The following is a 17353-nucleotide window of genomic DNA, read 5'->3' as shown; positions in this document are numbered from 1 at the left end:
CACAGAGTGGGAGCGTTACCATACCCTTGAGGTAAAACTGCAAACAGATACCGCTGGTCTGGCTGGCTGAAAGCAAAATGCTTTGGGTGGTCCTTAGGCTGAGAAAGGAAAAAAAAAAAAAGCATTTGCTAGATCAATACCTGAATACCATGTGCCAGGAGCTGTGTTAATCTGCCCAAGTAAGGACACCACATCTGGTAGAGCAGTTGCAATCAGAGCCACTACTTGATTAATTCTGTGATAGCCAACTGCCATTCTCCACTGAGCCATCTGTCTTCTTCACAGGCCACACAGGAGAGTTAAAGGGGGATGCGGCAGAAGTGATCACCTCTGCATCTTTCAAGTCCTTGACTGATTTCTGTGATCCCTGTAGGAGAGAGCTGAGACCCGCTGAGGTGCTTGCAGCGGGTGGAAGAAGTATGGATTGGGTGGCAGAGAAAAATCGTCATAGATACCAGCTAAGGTCGCCTGATCTGCTACAGAAGTGAGGATTGTAATTGGCCTGAGTGCTTCTGTGCTTCTGTCCTATTTTGTTACAAACATGCTTAGACATAGATCCATTTGTTAGGAACATGCATATATATGTAAACACACACACACATACACAACTCATATATTAAGCCAATCTCCGTGTTTTCTTTGCATTTATTTCTTTATTGTGTGATGGAATACTGATGGAGACAATATCCCCGGTTAAAGTGGTGCAAATATACATTATCATATTTAAGTTATGAGACACTAAGACTAAGCGTTCAAGAGACGTTGCCCTCTACACCAAGGGATCCAGCTGCAGTTAGAGGTGGAGCAGCTGTACCGGGTTATGCAGAATTGTGATCTTGTTATCACTTTTATTTGGAAAGTCAGCAAGGCCAAAGGAGATGCGACTGGATGTCAAGTTGACAAGAGGGGTCAATCTTAGTTGTCAACTTTACTAGATCTTGGATCGGGGCTAACCGGCAAGCCATTAGCCAGGCCCAGGAGGAATTTCTTGATTAGTTGAAATGAAGACACCCACCTGAAATATGCCTCTCCGGCCTTCCAACACAGACTGATGAGCCAATGGCTCTCCAGGAATCCTATAGGCCTTCAGTGCCTGATTGACATCTTGCCTCTCCAGTGTGAAGGCAGCCATCATTGAAAGGCCCAGACGGTATCGTGTAAGACGATCTAATAAACTCATTCACATTCACACACACACACACACACTCATTCTATTACTTTCATTCCTCTAGGAAAAGACAGAGGAGAGGAAGCCTGTCTTTGCTGCACAGAACGTGAAAATCATCTGCGTGACTGCTGCAAATCATTTTGTGGCCATGAGGCAATAGGCCCAATATTAAAGCCAAAACTCTGACAGGTACTAATCAAGAAGCAGTCAACGTTGTTATGACTTCATTAAACGTTTGTACCTCCGGGCTTCTTGTTAGGCAAGGTAATTAGATGCCTTTTTTTTTTTTTTTGAGTGTCAGCACGTTGGGTGTCCTACTCTTAGAAAAAGTAGATCTGGTAGAGTCAACCAGTTTAGGGCTCCTCAAAGTTTATCATGGATACAAACCTGTAATGGGTAATAATTACGAAAGAGTACCGCCCTGTCAAGCCTCTGCTCCATGTCCCTGCGGGTCCCAATCTCCTGCCCAGCACCCACTCCTTCCAAGTATCGGATAAAGCATGACTCTTAAACTTGAATAGTTAACCAAATATATTTAACTCCCAATTACATAATGCCAAGTTACAATGATAGAGTTTTATCCCAATATTTCTAACCTCTCAGCACACCAGAAACAACAACAACAACTCCTCCTCCTCCTCCTCCTCCTCCTCCTCCTCCTCCTCCTCCACTCCCTCGTGCAGCTCCCAGGCTCCCTTTCTCTCCGCCCCTCCTCTCTTAGCTCCACCTCCTCTCTCCCCTCCAATCACTGGCCTCTCACTGCCTCAGTGTGAATGGATAGGAAATATCTTGCATCACAAACCAACCCGGAACTTTTGCTGGAGTTCAGGTGCTCATTTAGTGTGTCTGAGGGAACCTGAGACATATTTGGAATGAGGTTTAGAATTCTTGAAGCCTGTAGGCGCTTCGTTTTCTGTACGGGGAATGATCACTGATCAAGCAGGAGCCTGAAAAGTATAAAGAAACTATAAGGTCAAACTCCTTTTTAAAAATTAATTGATTCATTAATTAGGATATTCAACACAGGGTTTCTCCATGTAGCCCTGGCTGTCCTAGAACTCTCTCCGTAAACCTGGCTAGCCTCAGACTCACAGAGCCCCGCCTGCCTCTGCCTCTCCAGTGCTGGGATTAAAGGTGTATGCCACCACCATCCAGTTTCCGATCAAAATTTTGTTCTAGATTTATGTATTTATTTAATGTCTGTGAGTACACTGTAGCTGTCTTCCGACACACCAGAAGACGGCACCAAATCCCATTATAGATCGTTGTGAGCCACCATGTGGTTGCTGGGAGTTGAACTCAGGACCTCTGGAAGAGCAGTCGGTGCTCTTAACCACTGGGCCATCTCTCCAACCCCAAGATCAAATTCTTAACAGCCAGGATCACACAGAGGTGTGGTGGTGCATACCTGTAATCCCAGAACCTAGTAAACGGAGGCAGGAGGATCACACGTTCCAGGTCAATCACGGCTACATAGAGAGTAGGAGGCCAGCCTAGATGACATGAGACCCTGTCTCAAAAAAGAGGGGGAGGGGGAGAGACAGGGACGCTGAACTATGACTGCTCTGGCCCCTCTGGAAGCAAAGAGATTATAGCTCCATTTCTTCCTGAAATTCCAACTCTCTTGTTTTGCTGTTACTGGACAGTTTCTTTCTTAATTGTTACTGGCTATCAATTCGAACCCAAACCCTGTATCACTTTCAACCTGTGTCCTCATGGATATTTCCTGTGAGCTCTGAGTCTGTGACTCCTCCTAGGTCTGATTGGCTTTCTGTATGGAAACCCAGCACACAGAGTTGGTATCGAGTGTTAATGAGCTTTTTTGAGTCTTTCCTGATTGTTATACTTATTGTCCAAGTAACTGAGCATCGTGGGATAGGAACAAAAAGAGGAACATTAACAAAAACAAAAAACAAAAAAAACCGACCCCCTCCAAGTGTGGCTTGGTGAGCCAGCGAGTGTGGGGTAGTCAGTTACACAACTGAGATCCAGGCAACTACAATAGGAATCTCTGTAAGTTAAGGATGGCTATGCTAACTGAAGAACTCTACTATATTGTAGATGATCCAAGGTAGGTAGAAAAGAGTCCTAATGTGTGACATCCAGGCAACCACACCATGAAAAAAATCCCTCCATCCCCCAATTGTTTACAACTTACATACTTCAGTAGTTTCAATATGTTTGGCACAGGAAATAGCACTATTAGGAGGTGTGACCTGGTTGGAGTAGGTGTGGCCTTGATGGGGGAAAATGTTTCACTGTGGACATGGGCTTTTAAGACCCTCTTCCTAGCTGTCTAGAAGCCAATCTTCTCCTAGCAGCCTTCAGATGAAGATATAGAACTCTCAGCTCCTCCAGTTCCATGCCTGCCTGGACACTGCTATGCTCCCACCTTGGTAATGGACTGAACCGCTGAACCTGTAAGCCAGCGCCAATTAAATGTCATCCTCGTAAGAGTTGCCTTGGTCATGGTGTCTGTTCAGAGCAGTAAAACCCTAAGACACATACCTTGAAGATAGCTTGTTAAGTAGTTCTCTGAGCAAAACAGCCTCCATTTTAAAAATCAGATCAGTTGTGCCTGTGTGCAAGATGCCATCAAGGTCAGGCCTGTTGACTACTCTGACTCTCCCTTAGAGAGAGTCAAGTTGTTGGACTCTTCTCCTGAGGTTCCAGCTACTCCTTCCTCCCATGTGTAAACAATTCTGCCCTAATTTCGTGTAACCTCAGAGAAGGTCACCGGGCCCTCACTCGCACTCCGCTCGACCATTTGTATGCAATTATGTCCTTAATTGTATGGGGTCTCAGGAGTCGATACGGTACCCTGGCTGGGGAAAGTTAAAAGAAGGAGTACCACCTGGGTGGTCATGGGGATGATGTCATCCATGCTGGGTGAAGACTTTCTTCACCTCTACTCTAAGTAAAGCCCAATGAACTCATTGGTTTCCCAGGGGGAACTTTAGTGCAACTGGAGTTTGGTGTGTCACTGGATTCTTATAAAAATAAGGGTGGTATTGGTTATATCTCCTCCAGGGAAAGAATTCCTGAAACAGGCAAGTGCTTTGCTCCCTCAACAGGGGATGGTCACTGTTCACGCCAGTAGGAGCTTGATGAATATAAAGAAAATATAAGAGTAAATTCTCAATGGCCACAAACAGCAGGGAATCCTGGGAGATGTGGCTCAGTTGCTGGAGCATTTGCCCGGCAGGCACAAAGCTCTGGGGTCCATCCCCAGGACCACACAGGGGTGTGTTAGTGCACACCTGTAATCCAAGAACCTGGGAAGCAGAGGCAGGAGGATCAGAAGTTCGAGGTCAAGCCACAGCTACATAGAGAGTTCAAGGCCAGCCTAGACTACAAGAGACCCTGTCTCAAAAAAAAAAAAAAAAAAAGAGTAGGAGTGGGGGTTAGGGTGGAGGCTCAATAAATAAAATACGTGTTCTCTAAGTGTGGGGATCATATCTGGATCCCCAGAACCTGTGCAAAATCTAATTAGGTCAGAGACCAGGATAGGGCAAACTGGCTAGTAAGAACAGCAGAGTCAGTGAACCCTGGGCTCAGCAAGATACAGCCCTCTGGACAAATAGTGGGCAGAGGGACCAAGAACACCTGATTCAACTTTGGGCCTCCACACACATGCACACACATGCTGTGCACCTGTCACCAGGAACACACATGTATAAATAAGATACATCCTGGAATTCTTTAGAAAGTTCACAAATTGATATTAAATCCATCCCATTTGAGTAAACAGCCCCCAAATAGAAAATTCCTGTAGGATGAGAAAGGACAGGGCCCGAAAGAGAGGGTGCCAACTAGTCACTGATAGTAATCAAGGTGTCACAGGACAAACATTAAAACCGGATATCAAGGGCTGGTGAGATGGCTCAGCGGTTAAGAGCATGGACTGCAGCCGGGTGGTGGTGGCGCACGCCTGTAATCCCAGCACTCTGGGAGGCAGAGGCAGGCGGATTTCTGAGTTCGAGGCCAGCCTGGTCTACAAAGTGAGTTCCAGGACAGCCAGGGCTATACAGAGAAACCCTGTCTCAAAAAAACCAAATCCAAAAAAAACCAAAAAAAAAAAAAAAGAGCATGGACTGCTCTTCTGGAGGTCATGAGTTCAAATCTCAGCAACCACATAGTGACTCACAACCATCCATAAGGAGATAATAATAATAATAATAATAACAATAAAATTAAAAATGGGACATTAAAATGGCTGGTGGTGGCGGCGTCAGTGCATACCTTTAATCCCAGCACTCAGGAGGCAGAGGAAGACAGATCTCTGAGTTCAAGGCCAGCCTGAGTGAGTTCTAGAGCAGCCCGAGCTGCACAGAGAAATCTTGTCTAAACACACACACACACACACACACACATGATAGGACATCAAAAGAGTAACATATAAGACCTAGTGAGGTCTGGAGAGAAGGCTCAACAGTTAAGAGAGCTTGGTGCTCTTGTAGGTGACCAGAGTTCAGTTCCCAGTACTGTGGTGGCTTTTAAAGTATTTGAATCACTTTATTTATTTATTTATTTATTTAGTATATGTATGTGCACACACATGTACCATGACTCATGAGCACAGGCCAGAGGACCGTGTAAGCTCTCTCCTTCCACCATATGGATTCCAGGGGTGGGACTCAGCTTGTCGGAGCCGGTAGCAGGTGCCTTTAGCCAGCCTCTAGCTGGTCCTCTTTATTTTGAAACAGGTTGCCCAGGTGCATCTTGGACTCTATAGCTCAGGAAAGGTCTTGAACTTGCCATCCCCCTGCCTCAGGCTCTTGGGTAGCTGTGATGACAGGCCCAATTAGCAGTCAATATTCTTAGGAGCTTTCCAAGAAATTGTTGGTATTGCGCAATTGGAACTGAAGCTATTTTTTCAAAATTATGATATGATTTCATAAAAATGTAGAATTCTGTAAGGCAAACAAAAAAATTAAAAAGACAAACCTCTAAAGGAAAACTAGAGATGGAAGCAGCTGTGGTTTCACATCTGGGGTTGGCAAGTCAATGCAACAGCTAACCCTCAGTTTTACTTGTTCCTCAAAGACCCTGTGTTTTTTTCCAAATACAGCAGCACTTGGCCAACTGCAGGCTGGCGACACTGGGATCCAGTTCATGTGCCAAGAGATGGGCTGCTATCTCACTCAGGTAAGGGCGTAAGTCACCCATCCCATGCAGAGGCGTCGGTGGGTGTCTGTAGCTACATCCTCGCAGGATGCAGGTCCCTGCCCAGAAGCCCCAGGGTCAAATAAATGTCAGTATCAAAAACTGGGAACAGTCTGGATATATGTGCACAGTCTGGTCACATCAGTGAGGGGTCGGTGGAGGTGAAGGTTAAGAATAGAAAATGCTACTGGACAGTGGTGGCGCACGCCTTTAATACCAGCACTTGGGAGGCAGAGGCAGGTGGATTTCTGAGTTCGAGGCCAGCCTGGTCTACAGAGTAAGTTCCAGGACAGCCAAGCCAGGGCTATACAGAGTAACCCTGTCTCGAAAAACCAAACCAAACAAGAAAAACAAAAACAAAACCAAGAATAGAAAATGCCATATGGCCAGAAAAGTAACCCATGACATTGGTGCCACCTGGGGAAACGGGCCTCACCACATTGCAGAGTAGGCCTGGCTTGGCTGGGACACACCAGCGTGGGCTCTTCTTGCTTAGGTGTGTGTATTCTCCTTCTGAGCCACGCCCCAGCCTTGTCAGTGGTTAAACATTCTGAAAATCACCTCTGCTGTTCTGGGAGCCAAGCGAGTTACACAGGACAGGGTGTGGCTTAGCTTTGTGTTTTTATAAAATGTATCCATAGCCTGGGAGGGAGGCTATTTACAAAACTCCTTCACAGCTGCTGAATATTTTCTCAGTTTCAGGTTTGGACAACAGATGTGTGTTGTGAAGAAAGAGGGTAGGAAGGGAGGTAGATCCTGCCTCAGGTGAGAGGCGATAGATGATGTGATACATCTATAGGTGATTGGTAGATCACAGACATATAGACAATTGATAATATGTGATCGATGAAAGGTGATGAATGGGTAAGTTACCAGTTAGATAGATAGATAGATAGATAGGTAGATAGATAGATACATAGATGATTGGTAGATTGATAGATGATTGATTGATATTATTTGATAGACGACAGGTTAATAGATGGCTGATAATTGATAGATAAGAGAGAATAGGTATTTAAATAAATAATTAAATGGCAATATTTTGATTGACAGACAACAGATAGGTGACAAATAGCTTGTGGATGATAGATGGGTGGGTAGATGATTGATAGATGCACTTATAGGTAATCAATAGATCGATCGATCGATTGATGTACTGTCCATCTCTAAAACCAACAAGATATTACATATATCACCAACTTCACTTCCTGCCAATCAAATACCCGGCTGAGCGAAGGTGGCCGTAGGTCAGGAGACCCACTGGGCCCACAGTGTAGGATCTTCAGAGCTTTGTTCTGCAACCATTGAAATGGGGGCTTCCAGTGTTTATAGACATCGTGACTCAGCAAGACGAACCCCAATACTGCCGTTGGTTACAGAAGGCAGATCTCTTGCGTGTCAATGGTGACTAGTGACTAGAATTCATAGAACATGTGTAATCACAGGAGCATCATGTCTCCTGGCCTGCTGCCTGCCATCTTGCCTCAGAGCTGCAGTTTCTGCTAACACGCACACAGGGCTTCCCAGCTTCTCATAGGTGCCTGGGCTAGGAATCCTGGCCAGCTCTCCTACCTCTGTCTCCCTCCCCCACGCCCCACGGATGCTCTAGTCCCACTGCCTGGTGGGATCTTGTTCTCATCTGCAGAGGTTGACTCCTCTTGCTAGGTACAAGAACCCAGCTGGCCTTGAACATCCTCTGTTGCTTCCTGTTTGACTCCTGGTCTGGTCAGGAAGTCACTGGGTCCTGCTAGCTTTCTTTTTCTCTCATACCTGAGTTTTTACTTAGCATATGCACATCATCGAGTCCCCGTGTAGCATCTGTGGCATCTTCGTACCTACTTGCTATTGTCCTCTGCTTTTTTATCGTTCTTCAGCTGCTCTCTCTTGTTCACCCCTGGCTGGTCCCCTCCCTTCCCTGCAAAAGTTCCTCCTTCTGCCTTCTCGGGCCATATGTCTCCCATTACCTCTTCTGTCCCCCTCCCCCTCACTCAGACCTCTCCTCTCTGCCAGCTCCCTTTTCTGCTTTCATCTCAGTGAGTGTGTGCAGCGCAAGTGTGCGCCTGGGCTTTAGATGTGGATACTGGGGAAGGGGTGGAGCTTTGTGAGTCTGTCGTCCATCAGTCCCCCACCCCCACCCTAGCGTCCCGTGGTCCTGTGAGCAAACCTAATTAAACTCACTGAGTTACAAATGAAACAGAAGAGAGGATGAAAGGAAGATAGAAAGAAAAGGGAAAGAAAGAGTAGAGGGAGGAAGGGAGGGAGGGAGGGAGGAGAGGGATTGAAGAAGGAAAGAAGGAAGAAAAGAGAGGAAAAAAGGAAGGAAGAAAAAGAGAAGAGGGAGGGAGGGAAAGTGGAAGGAGAGAGAGAGAAAGAAAGAGAGGGAGAGAGAGAGAGAGAGAGAGAGAGAGGTAGCCTTGGCAGAAAGGGAGGGGGTGTTAGAAAGGAGATCCACTGGAGGGGGGGGTAAGAAAAGGTACTTGAAGGAGAATCTGATCAAAATATATATGTGTATGAAAATGTCATGCTAAAAATAGTAATCTTTGGGCGTAAGTATAATGGAAAGAAAGTAAAAGAATAAAGGTTTAGATCTGAATTCTGCAAGGGAGAAGATGAGGGATGTATACTTCCTTGACTCTGGCTTGTTTTGCTTAACACGGTGATCTATAGGATGCATTGTCACCTGCTGGGTCCCTCACACCATGGAGTGTCTCTGGGCCCTGAGTCTAAAATGGAGTACATCTTAGATGTCTAGTGGGCAGTGACAGTCTTCTTTGGGGTCCTAAGGACTGCAGTGTTGACTGCCCATGGTCTGTCCCCTCGCTTAGGGAGAGCTCGTGACCTGTGTGTGGAGCCAGGGGCGTACTTTCAGAAGTTCTGAAACCAAAGCCAGGGGGACACCATGTGCTTAGAAGGAGACTGCCTGGGTGACATCATTTCAAGCTTCAGCGATGGGCCTCCAAGTGCCTGTCTGTGAGGAGACATGACACTGGCTGAGTGTGACCATAGTACCCAGTGCCTTGCTGTCCCTGGGGGAGGGCAGCAGCTGGGGAGGCAGCTCCTCAGGGCACCCTGCAGATCTGTCCCAGGGTTCTAAAAGGGACCCTTTCATCTGCTCAGGAGCTAGTGACTCACAGGGTCTGGCATGAATTGCCCTTGTCACTTGCTTCTGACTGTCCTGGTAACAGCTGCAGCCCAGGATCTACCATTCCCTGCAAGCTCTCTCTTCGCCTCCCCCTGTCCCTGTCCCTGTCCCTCTCCCCCTCCCCCCTGCATGCTCTCTCTTCACCTCCTCTTTCCCTTCCCCTGCCCCCTCTCTTTCCCCTCCCCCTCCCCTCCCTCTTTCCCACCACAGAAAGCTACCCTTGGTGGCCAGGCCCCTGGATCCGCAGATCCCTTGCACTGTGAGCGTCCTAAGGGCTGACTGAGGCTCCCTTGGCCTGCACTCTTGTCCTAGGGGCTCATCACTGGCCTCCCGGAGAAGAACCCACCAGGACAGGTAGTCCCATCTCCAGAGAGAAGACAAAGCTTCTAATCTCTCCTGGCCCAGGTCACATCTCAGTCCCCTCAGCAAAGGTGCTGGGCTTTTCCTCCAAATGGACAGCCTGCTTGTAGCTGACCCTTTTCCCAAAAAACTGTATGCTGTCAATGGCGGCCACTGAAAACTGAGGACCTGGAGACCTGGACACTAGACCAGCGGTGGGAGGGAAAGGAAGCACTTTCTGTGGCCCAGTGTGTTTATTCCTGAGAGAAGTTGGCTTCCTGTTTCCGGGGGTGGGGTGGGGGGAGGTTTAAAAGGCCTCATACGAGGGGCTCGGAGGCCCCAACATCAAATGACTCTTGCTAGGCAACCCTGTATGTAAGCTGGGAGGAATCAGAACATAAGGATTGAATTTCCTCAGCAGATCTACACACTGTCACTTCTGGGGAGGTATCCTGTCAGAACACGTCTTGGCAGGGAGCCAGGCCTGAAATCCTTTCAAAGACTGAGCCCGGCACATTGGACATAACCTGTGTCCTAAGTCAGCAGTGACTCTGGCTTTGACAAACTTACTTGTTTTTGAATAAATGACAGAGGAAGTATAGGCTGGGTTCTAATTGAACAAGTCCCAAGGTTTGTTTTGTCTTGTTTTGTTGTTGTTGTTGTTGTTTTCTTCCTGGGAGATGGCCCTAAATGGGAATACCATACACACTCCTGTTTTCTGTTGGTTTTCATTGCCATGCCAAAGAAAGACTAGCGCTTCTAGGGTGTTCGGATGGATGTCTCTGATGTACATGAAGGCTCCAGGAAGTCAGAGCTCATTAAATCCAGCGCGGGCCTAGCAGCCTGCCTTTTACCTGCTCAGGAGATTTATACATTGTATTGTCAGGGGGCAGGGGGCAGGGTGTGGGGGGGCAGAGGGTTGGGGCAGGGGTGGGGATAGGGGTCTGAAGCAGGGTATAGTAGGCAGCAGGCTCCACATCTGACTGAAGTGGGTTCTTAGCCCAAGTAACAGGGAGAAAGCTAAGTAAGCAGACTTAAAACCAGACTTGCTGAGGAGCACTTTACCAGGGGCAGGCGCCTTTCAGCATGGGGCTGTAGATGGGATAGATATCTTACTTTGCCCACCTCCTCCCTCTGTCCTCCTCTTGTTTTCCTTCCCCTTCTCCATCTCTCTCTTCTCCTTTCTCTCTGTGGTACTCCCATCTCTTTGTCACACTCCTTTCCTCCCTCCTCCTTGTCTCCCCCTCCTCCCTCCTCTCCCCCTCCTCCCTCTCCTCTCTTCTTCCCCTTACCCTGTCTTCTCTTCTTCCCTCCATCTTTCTTCCTCTGTCTCCTCCCTCTCTTCCTCATCGCCTTTCACCCCACCCCTTCCCCGTCTCCCCTCCCTCTCTCCCTTTCTTTTTACCCCCCTCTCTTTCCTCTCTCCCTTTCCTCTCCCCTCACCCCTTCTCTCCCCCATCCACCCGGTTGGTTCCTCTTCTCTCTCCGTTTGCATTTCTTCCCCTCTCCCTTCCTCTCTCCTCCCTGTGTCTCAGCCCTACTCCCTTTCTGGATCCTTCTGGAAACAAGCTTTAGACACGGATGGCAGCTGAAATAGCGGAGACCCGGGCATGCACATTCATGTTGCTTTTCTTGCTCCTGGGGTCGCTGAGAAAGTGTGGCCGGATCTGAAGTTGTAGGAATGTGGCCGCTGCCCCAGGAGACCCCTCGCTCCTGTGCTGCACTGGCTCTGTCTTAGGCTGTTCCACCTACAGATTTGGTGGCTGTTCCTCCCGAGTGAGCTTGGGACAGGATGGGAAAAATTGTTGACACCTTGTGCATCTGGGTTCTCCTGTGTGGAGAAGATCGGAGAGTGGCATGCTTCTGCTCGCAGGGATGCCATTGCTGTGCTCCAAATGTGTCTGCCGGTGCTCACAAGCTGGGCCCTGTGTGACCGTGCAGCAGTATTGACAACTGGGACCTTAAGGTTGAGGCTCCAAGGACTCCGTGGACCCTGTTGTCAGGGACGCTCTTTAAGAGGTCTCAGCTGTCAGGGGTCCTCTACAGGGCCCAAGGGAGCTGCTCTTAGGGGTGGATGATGGCGGCTATCATGGGGGTGGGAGTTTGTGATCACAGGAATAGATTTGCCACCAAAGTAAGCTGGACCCCCTCTTTCTCTTTCCCCTCACAAAACCCAGAGATGGCATAGTACGCAGATCAGCCTCTGGGATTCTGTTATAGCTGCAGCCTGCTGACCAAGGCACTGGGTGGCAGTGAAACAGAGCTCAAGTGCAGTTGGAAATGCAGGTGCAGTGATTAAATGGTAGTTGCTGAGTACCACCTGTGACTGAGTACCACCTCTGACTGAGTACCACCTGTGACTGAGTGAGTACTACCTGTGACTGAGAGTACCACATGTGACTAAGTGAATACCATCTGTGACTGAATACCACCGGTGACTGAGTACCACCAGCTGTGATTGAGTACCACCACCTGTGACTGAGTAGTACCCATGACTGAGCACTACCACCTGTGACTGAGTACCACCACCTGTGACTGAGTACCACCCTTGACTGAGCACCACCTGTGACTGAGTACCACCTGTGACTGAGTGAGTACCACCTGTGACTGAGTACCATCTGTGACTGAGTACTACCTGTGACTGAGTGCCACATGTGACTGTGTGAATACCATCTGTGACTGAGAACCACCTGTGACTGAGTACCACCATCTATGACTGAATACCACCTGTGATGGAATACCACCACCTGTGACTGAGTACCACCACCTGTGACTGAGTTCCACCTGTGACTGAGTACCACCTGTGACTGAGTACCACCACCCGTGACTGAGTACCACCACCTATGACTGAGTACCACCTGTGACTGAGTACCACCACCTGTGACTGAGTACCACCACCTGTGACTAAGTTCCACCTGTGACTGAGTACCACCACCTGTGACTGAGTACCACCACCTATGACTGAGTACCACCTGTGACTGAGTACCACCTGTAACTGAGTACCACCTTTGCAGTTGGTCTGTGTTGTGTTGCAAGTATATGAAGAGGGGAGTACTCCACCATTAACAACACCTCCCTAGACCTCAGGAGGGTCTTAGGAGCTCTGTGTAACTCCTTCCTTGTGAATCCTCAGGTCCTTTCTCTCCCTTTCTCCACTGGCTCCACACACTCCATCTCCAAGAGCGCCTCCTGTTTGGGTGACCTCAGCAGTGGGACACAGGAGAGTGTATTCCAGGGCACATACACCACACGCAACCCCATCCCTCCCAGTCATGCCATCCGTGTCTGCTTCTCCTCGGGGTAGCCAGGCTGGCTGTGCACCCGCTGGACTGGAGGGTGAGAAGCTTAGCTGGGCATGGGTGGGCGCCCTAAGGCAGGATTTTGGTCAGCAGTGAGTACTGGGAGAGAACACACAAACACCAGGGAAAGGCTTCAGAGAACTGGTTCGGTTTAATGGAAGTAACCAAGGCTATTTAAACCTTTAGTGGATGAGTGTACATCATTGGTCAGGGGCCAGGGCACTGGGGATACCTCCTTTGTATGAGGAGGAATTTCAAGTGCTGCCAGGAGTGACCTTATAAGGGGAAAGGAAGTTTACTTGGCTGCCTGGTTACAGGATCTCCCCTGGAGAGGCACAGATGTGGAGCACAGGGCTATGTGCGCCAGGACTTGCAGATCCAACTAAAGGGGCGCGGTGGGGGGGGCGGGGCAGTCGTACTCCTGCCAATCTCAGGAGTCCATTTCCAGGGTCGACTCCACTCTTGCTCAAGGCCTGCTCTTCTGGCCCCACAGCTCTCTGGTCCCACACAGTCAGGCCTGGATGCAGTCTAGATTCCGCCCAGCTTCCTATTGGATAAGGCGGTTCATCTTTAGGGAGCAGATGGATAGGATGTTTCCCTCAATGTTGGGTGGGGCTTGTTCTGGGCCTTCACCGTGTTGTGCTCTTGGGTTCACCATCCACTGTGGTTCGTATGACTATAGCCCCACCTCTATGGAATGTTCTTCATTTAAACTCCTTCCAGGGAATGATCTTCCCCGTTTACACAGGCTGTCACACATAGCACATGGACAAAAGCAGCAGGCATGGCAGTAGAGCCCTGGACAGTGGTGACCTCTGGCAGCCCTCTTCTCTCAAGGGCTCAGGTGGCCTTTCCTTGTGGAAAGATCTTAGGTACCCTCCTCTTCATGTAAGGCCACTAACCCCTGGCTACGGCTTCATCTAAACTAAGTCACCCACTGTCTTAGAGTTTCTATTGCGGGGGAAGAGACTCCATGACCACAGAAACTCTTACGAAGAAAAACATTTCATTGGGGCTGGCTTACAGTTCTGAGGTTTAAAATGTTTAATTGGGACTAGCTTCCAGTCGTGAGATTTAAACCATTTGATTGGGTCTGGCTGACAGCTGAGAGATTTATCTCATTGTCACCGTGGCAGGAAGCATGGTGGCATGCAGCCAGACATGGTGCTGGAGAAGAGGCCGACCGTTCTACATCTGAACCAGCAGGGAGCAGGACGAGAGACTGACGCTGGGCTTGGCTTGAGCCTCTGAAACCTCAAAGCCCCGCCCCCAGTGACACACTTCCCCCGACAGGCCACGCCCACTCCAACGAGGCCACACCTCCTAATAGTACCACTCTCTATGAGCCTATGGAGGGTGCATTTTTATCCAAACCATCAGACCCACAACATCTCTGGCTCTTAACATCATCCCACTAGGAGATGATGGCACCAATAGAGTACTACCCTCTGAGTACTAGTGCAGGACCCCGGATGAATGCATTCATCTGATTCATCTACATACGGTCCACTATCCCAACCACCTACCTAGCCATTGGTTAACACCTGCTGCAAGGCACGGACCAGAAAGGCTGACACCTGTGTTCAAGCTCATTTGGGGTGTGGTACTCCTATTCTTCAGGTACCCAGAGAAATACACACTGTCCCTATCACACTGGAAGGGGAAGTGAGGGTTAAAACAAAGGCAGGTCTGGGGAGATGGCTCAGTCAGTAAAGTATTTGCATGCAATCTTCAATCTTCAGGTCCTGAGTTTGAGCTCCAGGACCTACTTAAAAAAGCATGATATGATTCTGGGATTTTGTAATCCCAGAATGGAGGAGGAGAAAGATCTCTGGGCTCAGTGATCAGCTAGCCTAGCTGAATCAGCAAGTCTCAGGTCTTAGTGTAAGAGCCTGTCTCAGATAGGGTGGATGGCTCCTGAGAAACACTACGTTAGCTTATGCTGGCCTGTGGCTAGCACCTACAACGTTATCAATTCCACTCCACTTTGTGGAGTCCAAAACCAATGTGGCTCTGTGAGCAAGCATTGTGTGTATGTATGGAGGTGGGGTCTTTTTATTAGTCCCGGGGACAAAGGTGAGGAAATCTGCCAAGAAGTTCAGAGAGAATGAGAGGCAGATGCAAGAGAGTGACTGGGTCCTCTGGTGTCACGTGAACACCCTGCCTGCTGTGGGCTTTTTGAGCCAAGTGGCTTGTGTTTCTGTGTGCACGACTGTCTTGGGGCCTGCATTGAAGTTTGATGGTTTATGATATATTCATAGGATCATGCCATGGTAGCCACGGTCCACTGTAGGATCTGGTGTCTGTGTAAGGACACATGCATTCACGTGTTCACATATGTGCAAGTGGTCAGCCATGAATATCTTCCTCCATTCGTCACCACCCTGATGTTTGTTTGGTTTTTCTGAAACAGGATCTCACTTTGTAGCCCTGGCTATCCTGGAACTTGCTAGGGAGACCAGGTTGGCCTTGAACACACAGAGATCTGCCTGCCTCTGCCTCCCAAGTGCTGAGATTAAAGGTGTGTATTACCTTGTTTTTGTTGTTGTTGTTGTTGTTGTTGTTGAGACAGTCTCTCACTTGGCCTGGAGCCCACCAGTTTGGTTAGACCAACTGGCCAGAAGGTCCCCGGGGATCCATCCACCCATCTGCCTCTTGAGCATTAAGATTACATATATCACCAAGCCCTCATTTTTTATGATTTATCATTTTTTAATTTATTTTCAATTATGTATATGTGTTTGTAGGTAGTGATGTACATTTGAGTGCAAAGACTTTTGGGAGGCAGAAGAGAATATCAGATCCCCTGGAGCTGGAGTTAGAGGTCTTTGGGAGCCACCTGATGTGGATGCTGGGAACTGAATTCAGGTCCTCTACAAGAGCACCAAATGCTTTTAACTGCTGAGCCAACTCTTCAGGCCCCATAGCATGGTTTTTATCTGTCTATCTATCTATCTATCTGTCTGTCTGTCTGTCTGTCTGTCTACCCATCTATCTGTCTGTCTGTCTGTCCGTCCGTCCGTCCGTCCATCCGTCTATCCATCTATCTATCTATCTATCTATCTATCTATCTATCTATCTATCTATTTATTTTGTGGTACTGTGGTCCTCAAACAAGCACTTAACTTACTCCAAGCACCCACTGTAGGACTTTTATAGTGCCAGACAGTGAGACAGATAGACCGATAGATAGACAGATAGACAGGCCACCCACCCAAAGCTTTCCATACTTGACCTCTAAGTCTCCCTTCTCGTGAGTCACCACCCCAGCCCAGAGTCCCCTGTTTTAACCTCTAATCTTTGCAGATCTGCACTGCTGGGCCGAAGTTTCTCTGTAGCTGGTTCTGTCCGTGTAAAATGACATTTCCAAAAGTCATCTACACTACACTGGGGCGGGGGTCCGAGTGCCACTGCTTATTAATTATGGCCAAATCCCACTCGTTCTATAAAGGGACCCCGTGCATCTACTCAGCCGCAGAGGCATTTAAGCCATCTTCCTGTTTGGCCGGCGGAAGCGGAGCCGCTGGTAACATCTGTGTGTATGTTTGCGTGCGGACATGTGTTTCCATTTCTCTTTAGGTTGATGCTTTAATCCGCTCGGATGGTAGGTTCGTTTGATGTGGAGAATGGATTGTTCCAAGTAGGGAATTTCCCAAATATAACTAGCAGGAGAAAAGAGTTCATTCTCCCCTGGAGTAGACAGGCTGCGATGGGAAGCTGTGTGCGGCTACCCATCTGAACAGCGTTTGTCTTCTGTGGCTCCTCCCAGCCGACCTGGGGCTGGACAGTCTCAATTCGACACCGGCCTGCTTTCAGGGGCCCTGAGGGAGGCCTAGCAGGCTTGTTGCTCTCGAGAGGGTGAACCTCACATGCTCACATGTCTCCCCAAAAGCTTCAGACTACTTGGTCAGTTTTTCCTCTTCCTGTGCCTAGAATATACATTTTTTGGTTTTATTTATTTATTTAGAAATAGGGTCTTACTGAGTGATCCTGCCTGGCCTGAATCTTATTATATAGACCAAGCTGGCCTGGAACTCACAAAGATCTACTTGCCTCTATCTCTTCCAACCCTGGGAGGAAATATATGTGCCGTTACGTCTGGATAAATTTCTTTTAAAGAACACATTTATTTCTTGGCTGTGCTTCTGAAATCTCTCTCTCTCTGTCTCTCTCTGTCTCTCTGTCTCTCTCTTTCTCCCTCTCTCTTTCTTTGTTTCTTCCCCCCCCCCCACCCACCCA

Source organism: Apodemus sylvaticus, chromosome 22, assembly GCF_947179515.1.
Source record: "Apodemus sylvaticus chromosome 22, mApoSyl1.1, whole genome shotgun sequence".
In the NCBI taxonomy this organism is placed as follows: domain Eukaryota; kingdom Metazoa; phylum Chordata; class Mammalia; order Rodentia; family Muridae; genus Apodemus; species Apodemus sylvaticus.
The sequence above is the reverse complement of the archived record's forward strand: the minus strand, read 5'-3'. Positions refer to the sequence as shown.